Genomic DNA, 17,922 nt, shown 5'->3' with positions numbered 1-17,922 from the left:
CTCTTTGAGAGCCTTTATTTTGGCCATTTAGAGAATCGGAAGAGTACTGCATTTCAGGCTCAACGGCTGCGTCTTCTAACTCTTTGAGATATTTTGGAGAACCGAAGTATCAAGGCTGAAATCGGAAGTCTCAAGTCTCCCAATAGTGGACAAATTGCTCCAAGGCTTCGAGATGGTTACAAAAGGTTGCTTCTTTCAGGTTTGTTTTTTCTTCCTCTTCTCTCTATTTACTGGCATTCTTCCTTTTTCATTCCTATTCGGCTTAATCCTTCTGTTTCTTCTCCCAAATTGTACTACTCCCTTCCAAATCGTACGATTCTCTCTCGAATCAAAGTCTCAACAGCTTAACAGAGGGCCCAGGCCTCTCCCCACTCTTGTCTACTATTTTGCATGCTAAATTTTTTATTTTCCTCAAATTTTAGTGGCTTTGGTAGCTTGTGATGTTTGTGGAGGAAGCTTGCTGGAGTTTGCAGGTATTTATTTCATAATGTCTCTTGATTTTTTTTTTGTTTTTTTATAGGATTTGTTTTGCTAGTTTGATATCTTGTACGCTTGTTTCTCTGGGCATGAAGTTTACTAGGGTGTTGATGTTAGTACCTCTAGCATGTATCCGAATATCTGTTTTAATGTTGTTTGTCACATAATCATTGGAATAATGTTACCACTAGGAGAAAGAGAGAAGTTTTGTGTATCCATATGGTCATACAGTACTTATTTATGATATCGGAACCCATTGAACCAGAGAATCAGTTTTTAAATTTGTGAGAGAAAATTTGGAAGGAATTCAAAAATTTTACTTGACAAAGACTTCTATTATAATATAAAAAATTTATTTATTGCATAAACCAGATCCCTCAATACACTAGACTTATGGATTGACCTAAAATTTAAAAGATCCCTCAATACAATTAGACTTACGGACTAACATAAAATTTAAATGTCTACAATCTCTTAAACTTCTTGACAAACAAAGCTATATCATCATCTAGGTTAGTTTCATGTTCAAAGTAATCAGATTTCTTCAATTACGAGAGCATTGGAAATCCTTTTTTGTTTTGTATCTTCTTTTTTAAACTTTTAGAGGCTCATTTCATAAGTGAGGAGATTACCCATTAGCTCATCAGTTGTAGTTGGCTTTGTTATTTTCGTTTCATTGATGATTGTGACCTTTGGCGTCTATCCTATCGGAAGATGGGCTCAAGCCCACATGACCAATGATGACCCACATGTCCAAGAGAGGTGTGTTAGAAGATGGGCTCAAATCCACATGACCAAGGAAGGGCCACATGTCCAGCCCACATGACCAATGATGACCCACATGTCCAAGAGAGGTGTGTTAGAAGATGGGCTCAAATCCACATGACCAAGGAAGGGCCACATGTCCAACCCACACGACCAATGACGTCCCACACGTCAAAGAGAGGTGTGTTAGAAGATGGGCTCAAATCTACATGACCAAGGAAGGGCCACATGTCCAAAAGAAGTTGTATGATGGTAAATAAGAAGTCACCTCATAAAGATGACACTAATGTAATTAGTTTAAGTTTCTTGTCTCTTATTCACTTTTATAGGGTGAAGGGTATAATTATAATATTTTAATTTTATTCATTTATAAATAGAGTTATAGGGTTGAGGGTAAGGACACAAGTCTATAGCCACATTCTTCCTCCTGCTTTCTCCCTAACATGCCTTCTCTCCTTTTTTCCATGAGCTAATCCATGGAGTCTTGAAAATCAACATGGTATCAGATCATTGATTTTCGGGACTTGTAGTTATGACATTTTTGGTTTTTTGGATCGCTTTGTCGAGTGACCTTGTTCTCGTTTATCTACCAGTTTATATTGTCTGCTTGCATTTTGTGGCTCACTGCGTTCACCCTCTTCACCCTCACCCTCACTAACAAAATCGTAGACAACATGGCTGGCCTAGAATTGGAATGCAATACAAAAGGCTTCATTCCCTAATTTGCATTTTTGGCCTTGGACCCATATCAATGGACGAGACATCAACAAATTTGCTTGTCCCCCAAGTCGACCCATCCTTGAAGGCGCCAAGGTAGAAGTCACTACCGAGCATATCCTGAACCATTCCCCTTAACTACACTAGAGAATTTGGTTGAATCCATCGCTAGTTTTCTGTGTCTAGAAAAGGGACCTGAGAAAGGCCACCTTCGTCAAACAAATTTTTTTGAAAGACATCTACTGCTCCCCAATCTTTGATGTTGAGACTTGCTGGATCGAATTGGTCCGATGCACTCACAACCTTCTCGAATGACAGTGCTTCTCGGACCATTGTGTGTATCAGTGCTGCTGATAAAAAGCTTGGGTGAAGAAGCCATTGATTAAAAGCTCAGGTGAAAAAGTCACTCTCACAGCAACATCGGTGGTTTTTTTTTTCCTTCTCTTGATCATCTGATCTCGTATCTATGCTCTGCCAATGCTGGATTAATCTCTGCTTCGCCATTACCGGATAGTTCTGTCGTTGATCACTTCCAATAGTTGTTCGTTTATTTGCTATGCAATTTGTCATCAATATCTGATATATTTGCCAATCTCATTTGATTGAAGGTTGTTATTGCCCTCTATCAACATCCCTTGATCACTGGAGGATTGGTTCCATCTGCTCGATTGGAGCTTGGCTTGCAAAACGTGGCTGGTTTGATCCAGCTTGGTAACATCATCATCTCCAGCACTATTCCTGGAAAGCTTGTATTCTTTACCTTCATCAAAACATAACCAGCTGTCTAGCAGTGTTATTCGGGAGCTTCACCGACTGACATCTGGTGTTTCATTCCAAAAATTGCTTCGATATTTGAAAAACTCACCAGAGATTCAACAAGTCATGTCCATTGAGAGTCATATCTTGGTTTCCATTTGAATGTTGCTGTAGAATTTAGGATCTCATGAAAGGAACTTTAGATCAACAAGAAAGAACAAGAAGAAGAAGAGAGAAGGAGAAGAGAAGAAGAAGAACGTGGAAGGAAGGAGACAGTTTGGATTAAGGGAGAAGAGGGATGCGTCAAAAAGAAAAATGAGGGCTGGACGAATTTGTGGAAAGAGAGGAGAGTGCTTCAATGCCCTACCTCTTAGCCAATGCCATTATTTATAGTTTTACAATGCCCTTAGGGCTACAACTTGATAAAACAAAAGACATAAAAGGAACACATATTTACACTTATAAGCCATCTTTATGAAAAGTACCATATTTTACACATATGCCACTCCTTTGACGTGTGAGCTTATTGTCTTGAGCTCGTGGGCTTGAGCCCATCTTCCAACACTCCCCCTCAAGCTGGAGGAGAAAAGACATCATAAATACCCAGCTTGCCACATATAAACGATAGGATTTTATATGTAACGGGTTTAGTGAGAATATCAGCTACTTGCTCTTGAGATGACACATGTTTGAGAGAGATTATTCCTGCCTGAAACTTCTCCATATAAAATGACTATCCACCTCAATATATTTAGTTCTTTCATAAAAAAACTGGATTTGAAGTGATATGAATGGCTGCTTGATTATCACAAAGCAGATTCATGGACCCCTTTTTATAAAAACCTAGTTCGGTAAGAAGGTTCCTGACCCATAAAAGTTCACTAACGGTATGGGCCATAGCTCTCTGTATTCTGCTTCGGCGCTAGATCTTGCGACCACATTTTGCTTCTTACTTTTCCATGTAACCAAGTTTCCCCCAACCAGAGTACAATATCCTGATGTAGATTTTCTATCATCAGGAGATCCAGCCCAATCTGCATATGAGAAGCCTTTTATGTTGAAGTGCCCATGTTTTTTATACAGCAATCATCTTCCTGAAGCTCCTTTTAGATAACGTAATATTCTCTCTAAAGCCTGCTAGTGGGTAATTTGTGGTTTGTGCATAAATTGACTCACCATACTTACAACATATGATATGTCTGGCCTAGTTACCATGAGATAAATCAGTTTTCCCATGAGTCTTTGATATTTGTTAATATCAATATCTTCTTCATTTGTGGCACATAATTTTACATTTGTATCCATAGGTGTGTCAGCTGGTCTACAACCCTTCATTCCTGTTTCTTCAAGGAGATCTAAGACATATTTCCTTTGAGACAATATTATCCCATGTTTGGATTGAAGAACTTCTATATCCAAAAAATATTTAAGCATACCAAGGTCTTTAGTCTTGAATTCCTGACATATCATCTGCTTCACCTCTTGTATGCTCAAAACATCATCACCGATTAAGATAATATCATTCACGTATACGGCCAATAATATTTTCCCTTTGACTGTATCTTTATAATATACGGAATGATCAACTGAGCACCGATGAAAACCAAACCGTAGGAGTGTTTGACTAAATTTATCAAACCAAGCCCGAGGGGACTGCTTAAGCCCATATAAAGACTTTTTTAACCAGCATACTGACTCCCCCCTCAACCACATAACCAGGTGGTTGAACCATATAAATTTTCTCACTGATATCACCATTTAAAAAAGTATTTTTAACATCCAACTGATAGATGGGCCATGAGGAGTTAGCAGCAATAGATAAGATGATGCGTACCGAATTCAATTTTGCAACAGAAGTGAAGGTCTCCTCATAATCTATCCCATAGCATTGCGTACAACCCTTAGCAACCAGTCGAGCTTTAAGACGAGCAACCGATCCATCCGGATTATGTTTCACCAAAAAAACCCATCGACAACCAACTGATCTTTTACCTTTTGGGAGTGATGTTAAGTACCAGGTTTGGTTTTCGTATAAGGCGTGCATTTCTTCATCCATAGCCGCCTTCCATCCTGGATGTCTCAGGGCCTCTTGATACGACTACAGAACGGAAGTAGAAGAAAGGGACGCAAGAAACTGAAAACACTCGGCAGACAAGCGATGGTGAGACATAAAATTTGAGATAGGATGTGAAGTAGTACAGGAGCGACGTTCTTTTCTTAAAGCAATAGGCCGAGTATCAAAATCAGGCCCATACATAGGAGGAGAAGGACTTACCTCGGGTGGATCCGACAACTCCACGGGTGAAGGTACAACCGGTGCATCAGGGGATTGTTCCACTTCAAGATTGAATGGCACAAGCGGACAAGGAGTAGTAGAAGGACAAGTCCATCCTAGAGGAGCATCATGGGAGAAGTAGAAGGGGGTGTCCTCAAAGAAAGTCACATTCCAAGAGATAAACATCATCCGAAGGGTAGGATTGTAATAGACATTAACCTTTCTGGGTGCGAGAGTACCCCAAAAAAAATGCACCTCATAGACCGAGGATCAAGTTTATTTTTATGTGAGAATGTAAAATGAACAAAACGCGTACATCCAAACACTTTCAAAGGAAGAGAAAAAGGATCTTCACCATTAAATAACACAGAGTAAGGAGTTTTATGATGAAGGATTGATGAAGGTAACCTATTAATTAGAAAGCATGCTGTAAGTATAGCATGAGGCCAATAGAAATAGGGTACCTTCATGGAGTAGAGGAGGCCCTGAGCAACTTCAAGAAGATGACGATTCTTTCTTTCAGCAACACCATTTTGTTGAGGAGTTTAGGCACATGATGTTTGATGAATAAACCCATTACTCTCACAAAATGATTTGAAGTCATGAGACATGTATTCCTTAGCATTATCAGATCTAAAGGTTTGAATTTTCTTCCCAAGACCATAGTATGAAAATTTTTAAACAAAAGAAGAATTTTGGAACGCTTTTTAAATAGATATAACCAAGTCACTCGAGTAAAATCATCAACAAAAATGACAAAATATTTAACTTGGGAAATATTTGAGACACATAAAGGCCCTATACATCAGAATGTATTAGCTCAAACGGAGTAGTACTTTTAGTTTTAAGACGAGGAGAATATGTACTCCTGACATGTTTACTTAATTGACAAACCTCATAATTGAAATTAGAAAGTCCTTTTAAAGATGGAACCAAAGAACGAAGTGAAGGGGTAGACAGATGACCAAGTTGGTTGTGCCAAAGTTGGGCCTCAGATGTGGTGGATGATAATGCAGCTAATGGTGGAAGAGTAAAGTAGTACAAACCCCCCTTTTCATGGCCGCCACCAATCACCCGCTTCGTAGTGAGATCCTAAAAGACACAAGAAGACGGTGAGAAGGTGATAGAGCAATTTAATTGTTTGATCAATTGACTAACCGAGAGTAAATTTAAAGGAAATTGAAGAACAAACAAAACATCTTGAAGGGGAATAGATGAAGTAAGAGAGGAAAAACCTTTGCCAAGGACCTTGGTTTGGGTACCATAAGCAATAGTAACGAATTTATGAGGATAATAAGGAGATAAAGACTGCAACAAGTGTTTGTTACCTGATAGATGTTTAGAGGCCCCGGAGTCGATGATCTAAGAGGAAGAGGAAGAAGAGGAAGAAAGCATACTAGAGGCAATAGTAGTGGCAACAGTAGATGATGAGGGAATAGATGATTCCATGAAGGACATTATTTTCTGAAATGCAGCATAGTCCTCAGCCGTAAGAGTCACATTTCTGGATGATGATTCATCCTTATCTTGATTTTTCTCAACGTTAACCGAGACTGGGTTAGCTGTGGCCCAATCAGGCTTGCCATGAATTTTTCAGCATGATGCCACAAGGTGGTTCTGACGGCCACAATAAGTGCAAAGTTGAGGCTCAATACAGAAAGAATTCTAACCCGTTCTACCACCTCTATTTTCAGCCCCTCTTATAGTTCGACCCCCTCTCATATTTCTGCCCTGTCCTCGGGATGAGGAAGATGTTCCCCGATTGCCAGAGAACATCGTCGATGGAGCATCAATAGGAGAAGGATAATAACATCACTAAATTATAAACAAATTTTTGCCTTTAGAAAGTGATAATAACATCCAGCCATCACTCAACTTCTCTTGTATTCATAAGAACAAAGAGAAGAAAGTATATGCAACCGATTAGGCCTTAATCCAAACTCCAATACAAACGAGCAATAAACAAAACTTTAGAGAAGATTTAACGACAAACCAAGACACTTGGAAGAGATTTATCTTCAGCTCATGGGAGACTTCAACGTGAACAAAAATTCAATTGTTGAAGTTAAAAAAAAAGGAACTACGAAGGGTAAATGACTGCTGGAATTTCATCAAACATATAAAGGGCATCCAACAACATAACACAAACCCATGAGCAACCTTAAGTAGGAGAAGATACAATAACATGTGCTAGAATTCTACCGCAAATGAGATGGATCTAAATTACATAAAGGTAATTGAATTTCACCCATCAATCTTAATAAGATGCAAACAAAAAATGATCTTGATCACTCTTGTAATTGATTTACAAAGAGTCAAGATTATAACATCAATTTAGTCATAGAAATAAATCTCTACAACATATAAAGATTTATCTTGACTTGATGTGACTCAAAATTCAAGAAGTAAAGAAAAACAGTAAAAAGGAGTACGTAAATAAGAAAAGAAAACAAAAAAAAACGTAAATAAGAAGAGCATGAACTTATCTCTTCATGACTGAACTCCTTTTACAACTTCTTGAATAAATTTCATAATAACTCCATGAAGAGAGATCCTAAACTCCTTGCTCTGATACCATGTAGAATTTAGGATCTCATGAAAGGAACTTTAGATCAACAAGAAAGAAGAAGAAGAGGAAGAGAGAAGGAGAAGAGAAGAAGAAGAACGTGGAAGGAGAGAGTTTGGATTAAGAGAGAAGAGGGTTGCGTCAAAAAGAAAAATGAGGGCTGGACGAATTTGTGGAAAGAGAGGAGAGTGCTTCAATGCCCTACCTCTTAGCCAATGCCATTATTTATAGTTTTACAATGCCCTTAGGGCTACAACTTGATAAAACAAAAGACATAAAAGGAACACATATTTACACTTCTATGCCATCTTTATGGAAAGTACCATATTTTACACATATGCCACTCCTTTGACGTGTGGGCTTCTTGTCTTGAGCTCGTGGGCTTGAGCCCATCTTCCAACAGTTGCAATCAAGTTCGGAAAGGTTCTATCCTAGCTTACTACTACAGACTCAGACTCGTCTAACAATTATCTAAAGATTGTGTATTGATCTTTGGATTCTGCTGAGAATATATTTAATCTTGCTATGTTCGGAAGGATCTCCACCTGTTGCTAAAAGTATAGAACTTGTATCTTCTGAAGAAAGAATCGTATCTTCTGAGTTCATTGGTTGTTACCGTTACTAATGTTTTTTTTTCTTCGAAAGTAGTTGGTTCATTGGTGATCCTTCGTTGGTCATCTCACTGGTTATTTCCCATCGCCACTATGTTGTTGTTTCTGGACGACGAATCAACCTACTGTCCTACTCTATTTGAAAGTTGGTGTTGTGGGGAAGATGAAGACACTGCTTCCGAATTAAAAAACCGCCAAGTTGTATCTTATTGATTTAATCTGCTGAGCAACCTGAACCAACGAACCGTCAACCCGAGCGTTGTTTCCTCTGTTCCACTCGGGTTAACCTAGTGAGTCAGGTCAACTCAGTCTTGTTTTAGCTCAACTTGGACCAAGTCAACTTGGATTGAGTCAAATCGGTCTAGGTTAGCCTAATTCGGCCATCTCAACCCGGTCCCCTGATTTTGCGTGACTCATTTATTTACTCAGATTATTATATTGGATAATTGATAGCTTATTACTCGGTCAACGTATTATTTGGTGCACAACTTTTCGATGGACTTGCAACAGATTATTTCATGAGTCCTTATTAAGGATTTTCATAATTATAATTGTCTATAAATAAAACTTCAAGGGGAGGGTTAGGACACAACTCCATAACCACATTATTCTTTTTATTTTCTCCCTAACATGCTTTCTATCCTTATTTCAATGAGCTAATCCATAGAGTTTTGAAAATCAACACTTCCCTTGGGAGAACTCATAAGGACTTTGGCCACTTTTGTTTATTTGTGAAGGTGGTGTTTGGTTTACTCAGGATGTCATTTAATCTCTCACACATGTTCTCTATGGTTTCTCCTCACTTGATTTTAAAATTCTCATACTCATTGACTTGATAGTATGTTTATTTTTGCCTCTTTCACTTGATAAATCCTTTCCTGGGTTACTTCAAGTTAATCCCATACTTTTTTTGCACTAATTACACCTGTTACTCCAGAGTATTCAGTGGCACTTAGTGAACATAATAGTAACATCAATGTTTTGTGATTTAAAAAGACATCTTTTCTTCTTTATCTAATTTTCATTTCATGAGAGTGCAGGGACATTGGGTTGTGATTTTTCATAAGTCAAACTCAAATTATACGAGGAAATGTGTCGTCTTGTACTTCCTATGGGAGCAATTTATCTCATCAAATAGAAGTGGTTGTATGACATATATTCTTGTCGAAAAAGCTTGAGAAGTGCTACTAGTAGCTATATATGGATCTTTTTTACCCAACTTGTAAATTGAGCTTCTAGAGCAACGTTGCTTTGATACCATTTGAAATGTTCGTGTGAGGATAAACATATTGGCCTAGGTGGCTTCTCAAGAGGGGGCTTCTCACAAAATTGACTAATGCTAAGTAAACCATGTATCAACCTTTATGCGTAATAAACATATGATATGAAAGGATTGGAGGTACCTATTTCCTTTGATGATACCTTGACTATTGCCTCCAAAGGTAACATGACCTCCATCTTTCGATGTAAGCTTTACAAATTCCTTATTATCACCAGTAATATCCCTTGAAAACCTACTATCCAAGATATATACATTATTGGGTGTTTTGACTTAGAGACAAACCTACAAAAAGAAAAGATCATCCCTTGTAGATCCTATTTAAGTTGGTCCCTTTGGAAAAAAAAATAGATGCACTAATTGCTTTGAACATCAAGGTTTGTCTTCCTAAGGATTTATGGGTTACAACAACCCTTTTAGGTTGATTTGGGCACCCATCTTTGTTTGATGCCATTTGCATTCGTAACTTAAAAAATGTGGGCATATGGTGGCATAAGATATGAGGAATGAGAGTAAACTTTTGTCCATGTTTCTTTTTTGTTTTTCCTAAGGTTCTTCCTATTTGTTCTCTTGAGATATATGATTTTGAGTTGTTCTAGTTCTACACAATTTCTTTCAAAATCTATTCTATCACTAGATTGTTTTTCAATCACACCTTGCTGCTTTGAAGCATTAGCCATTTGGCTTTCGTTTGCTTCCTTTAATGCAATCAATTCATTCTTAAGCTGGGCTAGCTCATATTTTTGGGCAATGCATTTTTCCTTATATCTATTTAGACTTAGAACATATTTTTCAAGTAAAATCACAAATTCATTCTCATTGTCTAAATTATTTACCTCTTCTAAAGTAGTGGAGTCATTATCCTTGAATGCCATGAGCATCACGTTACTCTCTTCTTATTCGGAGTGGCTGAATTCTTCCTTATTGTATCCCAAGTTGATATCAATACCTTCTTACCTTCTTTTTCTCGTTCTAGAATCCTTGCTTGAGGATGGGGTTCTCCCTTCTAGATTTGGGCGTTTGTTCCTTCTATGCCATGCTTGACCTCATTCAAAATAATTCTTAGTTCTTTCAAAAGATTTTTCATTATTTCCTTTGAATCAACCTCTTCTAAAGTTATTTTTCCTCCTACACATCATTTGAAGATGTCTAGTAATGAAAGTTACTTCAATAGAGCTTTCTTCACTAGAACCTTCACTGGACTTTGCCTAAGAGCAATATTTTTCTTTCTAAGTTGCTTTTTCTCTTTTTCTTCTAGTTCCATCTCATAGGTGAGGAGAATACTAATAGCTCTTCTGAGCTCATGATTCTAAAATTCATGTTTTTGCAAATAACTATCTTCCTCATGTCCCATGATTTGTGAAGTGCCTTAAGGAGCTTGTCATTTCTCCTATATGTAAAAATTTCTTCTTCAAATATATATAATGTAGTTATTATGTGGGTAAACCTGGAGTTCATATCACCAATAAACTCACCCATTTTTATCTTGAATTTGTCGTATTGGACGACGAGTAAACTAATCCTAAATGCCTTGCCTTGTGTAGTTCCTTCATGGGTCACCTCCAACTTGTCCCAAATTTCTTTGGCGGTTTTGCAAGTTTAAGTCTCTATTGAACACATTAGGACCCAAGGCACGTAGGAGAAGATTTATGGCCTTTCAGTTTGTTCAAAGTTGATCTTTGTCTTCCCTAGTCAATTCCCCATACTCCTTGGAGATGATATGACCATTTACCATTTTAATGTTTCAAATGATCCATTTATAGTGACATACCAAATGTCCCAATCCATGGATTGAATAAATTTCATTCTTACCTTCCAATATTTATAATTTGTCTGATTGGACATTGGAGGATGGTTGGAAGATTGCCCCTCGGGAAGAAGCAATTTGTCTTGAGTTGCCATTAAAAATCGTGGAAGGAGATTGGTGGACCCGCGATCCTATGTGTATACAATAGAGGGAAGGTGAATCAAAAGACAATAAATCAGAGAGACAAGGGGGAATGGGGCAAGCAAGGACCCAACGGATCACATCCACCTGGCAGCAGCAAGACTATTCCTTAAAGGACAGTTAGTTGCAAGATAAGGGATAAAAAGAGGGAGTTGGTAGAGAGAGCAGGGAGGAAAAATCAGCTCAAGGAGGATTCTGGACCCTCGAAGTCTAGAGAGGAGAGTAACGCCCACCAGTAGCTCTTTACTTTGGCACTGTTTAGTCTCACCAGCACCAGTAAGCTCCCTCTCATACTTTTGTCTCCAATATTTTGGTATTAGAGTGAGGTCAGAAAGGGTATGGTGAAATAAAAAATGGAAGGTAGAATGTGTTGACTATATGTTGACTCTCACATTGCTTTTGATGATAGCAAAACTTAATTAAGCTAATTACTTGCAAATGTAGTATTTCAGATACTTAACCTTCAAGAGCATCTCAAGGTCTAAAACATCAAAGCCAAAATGAAGACCTCAAGCACAAATGAAGAACATCTCTTGAAGAAGCACCCATAAGGAAGAAGTCAACATGAGGACTTGAGGTCAAGCTTTAATAGAAAAATAGTTAAACTCAGTCATATTATGTAAGAGAGTTTTCTAACTCCTATTCCTTAAGTACTACTATACACACATTCAAAAAAAAATTCCTTAACAATTGTGAAGATTGGAGCTCTAGGATATTAAATTGCATATATATATGTGGAGAATCATCATACATATTATTTAGAAACATCTTAAAGCACTTAGAGAGAAATTTTCATACTTTATAAAGACATAATTTTATCTGGCATTCTATGATCGATCATCAAGAACTGTGCAGGCCAGAAATAAAAAGCATGATCGATCAACCATAATCGATTGATTGATCATCCATGACATAGCCATTTTATGCTATAACGCATGATCGATCATCCAATAGAGATTGATCAATTATAATTGTCCAAGATTGCTGAATTAACATGGAATGATCGATCATCCATCAGATTGATCGATTAGACAGAACTTTGCCAGTAAGGGACTTCAAGCATGATCGATAAAAAAAAAAAATACATTGATCAATCATACTTGTATTACATAGCCAGAGGGAATCTTGATTGATTGGTCAGCCACTGGCAATGATCAATCAACTTAACTTTTTTGGAGCAACTGTAACATGTTGATTGATCAATCAATCAATCAATTAATAAGTAGCCGTTGTGAAGAAAAGGTAGTCGTTATGATCGATTAATCGATCAATCACTTACCAGTGATTGATCAATCAATCAACGATTTGATTTTTACCAACAGGCAGATAACGGCTAGTTTGAGTTGGGGAAACTATAAGTACCCCACCAAACCATAAGTAAAGAGAGGCATGAGCATTTATTGGCATATATTCAGGCCAGCAAGCTTTATCTCTCTTTGAAAAAATTTCATCTCTTTCAATCATCCTTACATGCATGATAGTACAAGCTCCTTGATCATTCTACAATGTGCTATAAAAGAGGAGGAAGTTTCAAATCTCTCAAGGAGAAGCATATGTCCAAGTAAGGGTGTATATTTTCCCTTTTGTTTTATGTTATTTGGGAAATGTTCATTTAGAACCCGATAATCTAGATAGAAAGGTTTAGTTAGAGCTAAATTCTAGCAACAATCTCTCATGTATTGAGCTACACATGGTTGAAGAGAGCCAAAATCTCTTTGTATTTTTCTAGCTATTAGAGCATAATAGTGAAAATTTTCCAAGGCAAAGGTTATTGAGCAGTGACTACTACTAAGACAACGTTGTGAATAAAAAATCTTTTTGTCCTTATGGTTTCTCATTATCTACATTGCCTTTGAGGATAGCTTCAAGCAATTCAAGGCTGCTGATATTTGCCGGGTTACCCTGCTTTGATACCAAGTTGTTATGGTCCCTAGCCATGGATCTAGTAACTCGACAAGTTGAATAAGGATCCAACACTGTTTGAGGGTTTCTTAACACGTTTTTGTGAAAAGAACTCTCTTCTACTTCTCCTTTTACATTAGAATTGAAAAAGAGTTTCCTTTTCTCAATTATAGATGCAACCAACAAGTTAAAGAAATGTTTAACCACTCAGATATGAAACCCTTATTTTATAACTCACATCAACAGGTATAAATCCCTAAAACCATGCATCTACTGTCTTATACATAAAAGAGACCAGAGAAGACCTTTCCAAACACGGAAAAGGTAATCAGAAATACCTCTTGAAGATCTCCTCCAACCAGTGACTCAAAAGCCTCCTCCTTTGATGATAAGGGTCAAGCAAACCTCTTCCTCTTGCTCCTGGTTTGTGGCAGAGGTAGATTGCTCTTGCAGCTTGGAAGAGAAGGGTGATTCCTCTTCCCCTTCCTCCCACGATCTCCTCAAGGACTCTTTAATGGATGCAGCAAACCACCGAGATAGTTCACGCCAAAAACCCTAGAATAGGTAGCCTAGCAAGAACCTAAATTACCCTAGTTTTTGCTAATTTTGAACTTTATTTCTCATTCCTTACCCTTTAAATAGGGTCATTCATGCCAAGATAGGTTAGGGTTAGGTTTATAATCCCAACTATACCCCTACCTTCAAGTCTTATTACATAATCAATCAAATTCGAAATTAAAAGCAACATAAATAATAAAAGTAAAAGTAGGTGACTTGGAGAGTCATTGTCTCCTCCTCTGAGTGACTCGGTGTGCTATTGAGTCCATAACAATCTTCCAACACTCCCCCTCAAGCTGGGGTTGAGAGAACTTCATGAACTCCCAACTTGCTACAAATGATGTATATAATCTTTTTGTATAAAATGGTACATCTTCCAATATGCCTTCATCCCCAATATTACTCCCCCTCACGTTGTTGCGTCCTTCCATGAGGCTCCTGCTGGCATAATATAAGTGAGAGTAAAAATCACTCTTAGCCGGTAAGACATTGATCCATACTCCACTCCTAATGTTGGATGTGGGGCACACTCCGTCTTCTGTAGTTAGTGTGTCTATCGGCATTGGTTTGAATTGTCCACCATCGTGTCCCTCCACAGGACAACGACTCTCAAATGGTAGGAGTAATAAAAGCCATTACAAGAGGAAAGATATTGACAGAAAGATATTTGAGTCTCCTTTCCAAGGAAAAAACTATTTTTTCCAATCAAAGTTATCTATAGAGAGATATCAATATTTGAATGAAAGAAGGACATATTGCAGTAACAACATAAAGCTTCAAATTCTGAGGTATTTTATGCTATAAAAACTAGACTTTATATGGAGAAATATATATCAAAAGAAATATCTATAAGTCTATTCTTTTACCTATTCAACCAATATTTTATATGAGTTATAAATCAATATTTGCAACAACAAAGGTCAGATTGCAAATGAGGTTCGAGCAGCAACAGAAACCTTCAATTTCTAAGGCATTTATGCTACCAAGAAAGAGACTTTATATAGAGAATTATATATCAAAAGAAAAATCTGTAAGTCTATTTTTTTGCCTATTCAACCAATTCTCGGTATGATTTTTTTATAAGGATATATCGATCTTGGAAGAGTCAATGGTCATTCTGGAAAAAAAAGGAGAAACAATATTTAATTAGGCTAGATGATAGAGACCGAAATCTATCCGATTATTTATCTTCTGATAATTATATTTTATGAAGATATGTTATACTTGTATGAATGGTTTTTAAGTATAATTTCATAAGGAGAAAATTTTATGTCAGTCTGATCTATATTTAAAGATATATTCGCATCGGAAGAATCAAAGGTCATGTTGTATTCTGTTGTATTGAAAAATCCGAATTTATGCCATTTGTTTTGTGTCATTGTTTGAGTTACTATATCAGGAAAATATCTCACTTATCCCCGGTTTAAAGGCTTATTACTGGATCTATGTTATTTCGGCTTATTGTTGCATCTATCATATTTGATTCAAGCTGGGATCACTGCCATCACCTCCCAGCTTCAGGGGGAGAAGTAGAAGAAGTAAAGAAATAGGTATTTTATTCCATATGTTGTGGATAAGTTTATGTAACCAAAATATTCAGGAAAGGGGGAGCACGAAATATGAAGCTTATGCATTTAAGAAAAAAATATTTATATCGGATTATAATTATTTTATGGGTCCTTCTACAAGGTTTATTATTTTGGTTCGTGTTATATGTGTTGGAAGATGGTTGTGTTATATTACGGCTGTTGCAATTATGTCTTTTCAGATAAGACATTATTGTTGAAGAAGAGGTGGCATCAGTACCTTTTCTCATACCATAATTTATTTTACTCTAAAAAATATCATAGTTGGGACACCATGAGAGTCGATGCCCGGATTGGGACACCATGAAAAATTTAACTCTAAAAAATATCACGGTTGGGATACCATGAGAGTCTGTGTCCATATTGGGACACCAATATAAATAAACCCACTACCCCTCCCGTAATGGCTTTTTCTTACTCATATCATTTGAGAGTCGTTGTCCTGTGGAGGGACATGGTAGTGGACACTTCAGAGGAATGCCGATCGATACACTACCTACAGAAGACGGAGTGTGCCCTACATCCAGCATTAGGATTGGAGTATGGAACAATGTCTTACCGGCTAGGAGTGATTGTTACTCTCACTTATATTATGCCAGCAGGGCCTCATAGAAGGATGCAACAGTACGAGGGGGAGTGTTGTCTATATTGGAAGATATGTCATTTTATACAAAAAGATTTTATACATCATTTGCAGCAAGCTGGGAGTTCATGTTGTTCTCTTACTCCCAGCTTGAGGGGGAGTGTTGGAAGATATGCCCAAGCCCACATGACTAAGGAAGAGCCACATATCTAAGAGTATTATAAGATGGGCTACACAACCAAAGAAGGCCCACAAGATGGGCCCAAGCCCATAAGAAGTAGGACCCACCATGAGATGGCATCCTGATCACAACAGTTGGAAGATTAAGGACTTACAATGACATGTTTATCTTATGGTCATGTCCTAGAAGAGTTCTAGTTTGAGTTATGTTTGTCGTTTATCTATATTGGGTTATTTAATTATGCTAGGACTTCTCTTTAAGAGTTAGAGTTTGGGTGTAATAGGGACAAAAGTAGTTTTATTGTAATTGGACTCTATTACTTTCCTCTATTATAAATAGAGGTTCATGTACTCTGATTATAATAAGTTAATGAATTATTTTTCTTTTTCATAAATTCAACTCTAACCTTGTTGCTTGCTAGCTTTGAGGCTGAAGAACCTCTGATTTTGGCTGCTCTCGTTATCGAGGTTGGAAAGCCTTTATCTTTGCTCTAAAAGAGAGAGAGAGATGCCTTCTCTTGCTGCTGTGGACGGAAGAGAGTCTGAAGCCTCTGGTTGAGCTCGGAAAAGGGAAAGAAATTCTCCCCTTGTTTTTGGTGAAGAGCAAGGTAAAACAAAAATCAAAGAGAGAAGGAAGAAAACTCATATTCAAGAGGGAACCTGGACCTGGAGATCGTCAAAGGGACCTCCAAACCCTAAAGCTCATCAAGGAAAACTCCAAACTTTGTTTACCCTAATTCTAGACTTACCTTTTATTGGAAGATGGGCTCAAGGCTAGAAGCCCACATGTCAAAGGAGTGGCAAAGTGGTTATTTATGGTATGTTCCATAAGGATGGCATGAAGATGTAAATACATTATCTTAATGTCTTTTAATCTATTGAGTTGTAACCCTAAGGGCTTTGTAACACTAGAAATAAGAACATTGGCTAAAAGGTAAGGCATTCAAGCCTTCTCTTCTCTTTGAGAAAACGTCCAGCTACCCTCTCTTCTCCCTTGACTCATTTTCTCCTTCCCTTAATCCAAACTCTCGTCTCTAATGTCCTTCTCCTTTCTCCCTCTTCTCTTTCTTCTCTCCTTCTTCTTCCACGTTAACCTAGAGTCATTCTCATGGGGTCCTAACTTCTACATGGTATCAGGGCTTGGAGGTTTGGATCCCTATTCAAGTAGTTATCTCATCCATTCAAGAAGTTATTTTTTCATATTCTCTCTTTACGGTTTCAATTTTTCCCCTCTTCTTGAATTCTTGATTCACGTCAAGGCAAGATAATTGATGAGAATGCAAAATGTCATATTGTTATCCCTTAATGCTTAGGCTTTTATAATTATTTGGTGCCTAAATATACTTATTATTCTTATATTTTGATTTAGGATGCAAATGGAAGTGTTAAGTGCAAAGCGAAGTTAATTGGGCGATTCTGGATAGTTTCAACATTGCTTCGTAATCTGGGCATAACTCTCTCATCCAAGCTTTGATGGAGATGATTCAAGATGCTATGGAATTCCAAGAAAACGTTCTACAATGTTTATGTTTTGAATTTTGAGTAATACGGGTTGTATCCAGGTCGAAACCGAGCTTGAAGTTGCGGCACGTGCACTTTGACCCAGACCGGAGGCACGAAAAGAAAAACCCTAAACTAGGAGAAAGAAGGGGAATAAAAAGGAGAAAAGGAGGTCGGCGCCCCTAACCTCATTTTCTATTTTCCAGCTTTTTCTCTTTC

The 17,922-nt window shown here is 37.5% G+C and overlaps 1 long non-coding RNA gene across 1 annotated transcript; it reads left to right on the top strand.

Moving 5' to 3' along the window:
* The first annotated feature begins 118 nt into the window (after window positions 1-118).
* LOC137965566 (uncharacterized) lies at window positions 119-17,585 on the top strand. The gene is made up of 3 exons (XR_011116099.1): window positions 119-199; window positions 423-473; window positions 17,573-17,585. It is a non-coding gene; the product is annotated as an uncharacterized lncRNA (long non-coding RNA).
* Window positions 17,586-17,922: the final 337 nt, after the last annotated feature.

Source organism: Aristolochia californica, unplaced genomic scaffold (genome assembly GCF_029961685.1).
Source record: "Aristolochia californica isolate CCGP_79_NKW_82.1479 unplaced genomic scaffold, dmAriCali1.0.hap1 SCAF_5, whole genome shotgun sequence".
In the NCBI taxonomy this organism is placed as follows: Eukaryota; Viridiplantae; Streptophyta; class Magnoliopsida; order Piperales; family Aristolochiaceae; genus Aristolochia; species Aristolochia californica.
This window is presented reverse-complemented; position numbering and strand designations above follow the sequence as displayed.